We start from the raw sequence: 5,651 nt of genomic DNA on the forward strand, positions 1-5,651 counted from the left end.
ATGGGAAATCTTTAGGTGAGCATGCTCATTTTGTGCGTTATCGTTTGTCTGAAAAGGGGAGACTCTTACGGTATCATATAAATAGTTTGCTATGCTATTCTGGGAATCTTTGTGAAATGTTGATTTTACTTGTTATCTGAGAACCCAAAAAAACACCTTCCCTACCTATGTGAGTTCAATGATAATGAAATTTTGTCTTCTTATGCAAAAGGTGTTTATAGTTACTATGATATCGAACAAATTGAAGAATTTGTCGTTTTTAAGGGTGCACATGAAGTTGCTTCTTTGATTGAAAAGTATGATTTTACTCTCAACAAATCTAAAAATTCCGTCATACTTAAATATTGCAATGAAAACCTTGCTCATAATGTCTATGTCCAAGAGTTTATTGAAAGAATGACCGTTGCTTTGGAAGAAAATAATGATATGCATGAATCTATAGATAATGATGATTCCGATGATTTAGTTGAAATATCCCTTGATGAACATGATGCTTGCTATTCTTGTGGCCATGATGCCAATATTTATGAAGATGAATTTACTATAGTTCCTTATGTTAAATACGAGATCGTTGCTATTGCACCCATACTTGATAATTCCTTTGATGAAAAGCATGATTGCAATGATTTTATTATAAATTCTTTTGATGTCAATTTTGCTAATAATATGCAAAACCCTGAGCTTGGGTATGCTAGTTTTGCTATGTCCTCTACTTGTTGCAATGATCATGATTGGGGTGATTCTTCTTATGATCTTGAAAATTTATTTAAGCCCCATGATGAATATGAGATTGATAATATTGTTTGCAATAATATTGAAAGTGGGTATTGGAAGAGTGTCAACTTTAGATCCCACATATTTGGATAACATTCAATCTTATGAAATTTTTTATAAAAGTGGGCTTGGAGAAATCATGACTTTAGTTAATGATAATCCCACTATTTTGGAAGAGTGTCAACTTTGCATACATGTGGATCATGTTAAGAATATGTTATGTGATAGCTATTTTGTTGAATTTGCTTATGATCCTACATGTAATTATTATGAGAGAGGAAAATATGGTTGTAGAAGTTTTCATGTTACTAAATTACCTCTCTTCATGTTGAGATTGCTATCGTCACCTTCTTCTTCCTTGCATATACTAGTTTTTGTTTGCCTTGCAAATTTATTTGCCTATAATATGCCTATGCATAGGAAGTATGTTAGACTTAGATGTGTTTGTCACGTGTTTCATGATGCTCTCTTTGCGCTTCAGTTCTTGTCTTTCTTGTGAGCATCATTAAAATTCTCAATGCCTAGCTAGAGGCGTTAAACGATAGCGCTTGTTGGGAGGCAACACAATTTAATTTTGTTTTTTTATTGTTTTTGCTGATGTTTAGGAATAAATAATCCATATACCTTCTGTTTGGATGTGGTTTTATGTTTTAATTAGTGTTTGTGCCAAGTAGGACCTATAGGAAACCTACGATGATAGTTGATTTGATTCTGCTGAAAAACAGAAACTTTAGCGCTCACGAGATTAGCTGTCATTTTTCAGTGGAGAGTGCTTTTGCGTTGATTCTTTTTGTGCTGATCAATAAACAAATTGTCCAGGACTTCCTTTTTTTTGAATTTTTAGAGTTCCAGAAGTTTGCGTTAGTTATAGATTACTACAGACAGTTCTGTTTTTGACAGATTCTGTTTTTCGTGTGTTGTTTGCTTATTTTGATGAATCTATGGCTAATAAATTAATTTATAAACCATAGAGAAGTTGGAATACAGTAGGTTTAGCACCAATATAAATAAAGAATGAGTTCATTACAGTACCTTGAAGTAGTCATTTGTTTTCTTTCTCTAACGGAGCTCACGAGATTTCTGTTGAGTTTTGTGTTGTGAAGTTTTCAAGATTTGGGTGAATTCTTTTGATGGATTATGGAACAAGGAGTGGAAAGAGCCTAAGCTTGGGGATTCCCATGGCACCCCCAAGATAATCCAAGGACACCAAAAAGTCAAAGCTTGGGGATGCCCCGGAAGGCATCCCCTCTTTCGTCCACTTCCATCAGTAATTTACTTGGAGCTATATTTTTATTCACCAACATGATATGTGTTTTGCTTGGAGCGTCTTGTATTATTTGTGTCTTTGCTTGTTAGTCTACCACAATCAACCTTGCTGTACACACCTTTTGAGAGAGCCATACATGAATTGAAAGTTGTTAGAATACTCTATGTGCTTCACTTATATCTTTTGAGCTTGATAGTTTTGCTCATAGCGCTTCACTTATATCTTTTGAGTGTGATAATTTTTGCTCTAGTGCTTCACTTAGATGTTTTAGAGCACGGTGGTGGATTTGTTTTAAAGAAACTTGATCTCTCATGCTTCACCTAGATTATTTTGAGAGTCCTTAATAGCATGGTAATTTGCTTAATGTTAATATACTTGGTGTTCAAGATATGTGAAACTTTCTTTTGAGTGCGTTGAATACTAAGATAAGTTTGATGCTTGATAATTGTTTTGAGATATGGAGGTGATAATATCAAAGTCGTGCTAGTTGGGTGATTATGAATTCAAAGAATGCATGTGTTGAAGTTAGCAAATCCCATAGCATGCACGTATGAAGTTATGTAACAAATTTGAAACATGAAGTGTACCTGGCTTGTGCATCCTTATGAGTGGCGGTCGGGGACGAGCGATGGTCTTTTCCTACCAATCTATCCCCCTAGGAGCGTGCGCATAGTATTTGAATTTTTGATGACTTCTAAATTTTTGCAATAAGTATATGAGTTCTTTTGACTAATGTTGAGTCCATGGATTATACACACTCTCGTCTTTCCACCTTTGCTAGCCTCTTCGGTACCGTGCATTGCCCTTTCTCACCTTGAGAGTTGGTGCAAACTTCGCCGGTGCATCCAAACCCTATGATACGATACGCTCTATCACACATAAACCTCTTTATATCTTCCTCAAAACAGCCACCATACCTACCTATCATGGCATTTCCATAGCCATTCCGAGATATATTGCCATGCAACTTCCACCATCATCATCGCTATCACACATAAACCTCTTTATATCTTCGTCAAAACAGCCACCATACCTACCTATCATGGCATTTCCATAGCCATTCTGAGATATATTTCCATGCAACTTCCACCATCATCATCGTGACATGCATTACTTTTGTCATATTGCCATTGCATGATCTTGTAGTTGACATCGTATTTGTGGCAAAGCAACCATGCATTATTTTTCATACATGTCACTCTTGATTCATTGCACCATCCCGGTACACCGCTGGAGCCATTCATATAGAGTCATATCTTGTTTTAGTTTCGAGTTGTAATTCATATGTTGTAATGAAAGTGTGATGATCATCATTAGAGCATTGCCCAAAAAAAGAGAAAGGGCAAAAAAAGGGAAAGGTCCAAAAAAAAGAGAAAAGCCAAAATAAAAAAAGAAAGGCCCATATATATATATATATATATATATATAATAAAAAAATAAAAAGGGCAATGCTACTATCTCTTTTTCCACACTTGTGCTTCAAAGTAGCACCTTGTTCTTCATGTAGTGAGTCTCATATATTGTGCTTCAAAGTAGCACCTTGTTTTTCATATAGTGAGTCTCATAAGCTGTCTTGTTCATACTAGTGGGAATTTTTCATTATAGAACTTGGCTTGTATATTCCTATGATGGGCTTCCTCAAAATGCCCTAGGTCTTCATGAGCAAGCAAGTTGGATGCACACCCACTAGTTTTATTTTATTGAGCATTCATAGCTCTAGTGCATCCATTGCATGGCAATCCATGTCTCACGCTCATCATCATATTCTATTCCACCCATAGTGCCATATCCATGTCTCACGCTCATGTATTGCGTGAAGGTTGAAAAAGTTTGTGATTATTTAAGTATGAAACAATTGCTTGGCTTGTCATCGGGGGTATAGAAGTTGGGAACATCTTTGTGTGACGAAAATGAAGCATGGCCTAACTATATGATTTTGTAGGGATGAACTTTCTTTTGCCATGTTATTTTGAGAAGACACAATTTCTTTGATTAGTATGCTTGAAGTATTATTATTTTTGTGTCAATATGAACTTTTGTCTTGAATCTTTCGGATCTGAATATTCATATCACAATTAAGGAGATTTACATTGAAATTATGCCAAAGTATCACTCCGCATCAAAAATTCTTTTTTATCATTTACGTACTCGAGGAGGAGCAGGAATTAAGCTTGGGGAAGCTTGATACGTCTCCAACGTATCTATAATTTTTTATTGCTCCATGCTACTTTATCTACTGTTTTGGACTATAATGGGCTTTATTTTCCACTTTTATATTATTTTTGGGACTAACCTATTAACCGGAGGCCCAACCCAGAATTGCTGTTTTTTGCCTTTTACAGTATTTCGAAGAAACAGAATATCAAACGGAGTCCAAACGGAATGAAACCTTTGGGAACGTGGTTTACTCATCAGATAAGACCTAGGAGACATGGACCCTCCGTCAAGAAAGCCACGAGGCGGTCACAAGGGTGGAGGGTGTGCTCCTCCCCCTGGGCGCGCCCCCTACCTCGTGGGCCCCTCGGAGCTCCACCGACGTACTCCTTCCTCCTATATATACCTACATATCCCCATATGATCAGAACAGGAGCCAAAAACCTAATTCCACCACCGCAACCTTCTGTATCCACGAGATCCCATCTTGGGGCCTGTTCCGGAGCTCCGACGGAAGGGGCATCCACCATGGAGGGCTTCTACATCATCACCATAGCCCCTCCGATGAAGTGTGAGCAGTTTACTTCAGACCTTCGGGTCCATAGCTACTAGCTAGATGGCTTCTTCTCTCTTTTTGGATCTCAATACAATGTTCTCCCCTCTCTTGTGGAGATCTATTCGATGTAATCTTCTTTTTGCGGTGTGTTTGTTGAAACCGATGAATTGTGGGTTTATGATCCAGTATTATCTATGGAAAATATTTGATTCTTCTCTGAATTCTTTTATGTATGATTGAGTTATCTTTGCAAGTCTCTTCGAATTATCCATTTGGTTTGGCCAACTAGATTGGTAGCTCTTGTAATGGGAGAAGTGCATGGCTTTGGGTTCGATCTTGCGGTGTCCTTACTAAGTGAAAGAAAGAGTTGCAAGGCACGTATTGTATTGTTGCCATCGAGGAGAACAATATGGGGTTTTTATCATATTGCATGAATTTATCCCTCTACATCATTTCATCTTGCTTAAAGCGTTACTCTGTTTTTAACTTAATACTCTAGATGCATGATGGATAGCGGTCGATGAGTGGAGTAATAGTAGTAGATGCAGAATCATTTCGATCTACTTGTCACGGACGTGATGCCTATATACATGATCATTGCCTAGATATACTCATAACTATGCTCAATTCTGTCAATTGCTCAACAGTAATTTGTTCACCCACCATAGAAGAATTATGCTCTTGAGAGAAGCCACTAGTGAAACCTATGGCCCCCGGGTCTATTCTCATCATATCAATCTATATCACTTTATTTACTTGCTTTGTTTTTACTTTGCCTTTACTTTTTACTTTGCATCTATCTATCAAAAATACCAAAAGTATTATCTCTATCAGATCTCACTCTCGTAAGTGACCGTGAAGGGATTGACAACCCCTAAGCGTTGGTTGCGAGTTGCTATC

Source organism: Triticum dicoccoides, chromosome 2B (genome assembly GCF_002162155.2).
Source record: "Triticum dicoccoides isolate Atlit2015 ecotype Zavitan chromosome 2B, WEW_v2.0, whole genome shotgun sequence".
NCBI classification, from domain to species: Eukaryota; Viridiplantae; Streptophyta; class Magnoliopsida; order Poales; family Poaceae; genus Triticum; species Triticum dicoccoides.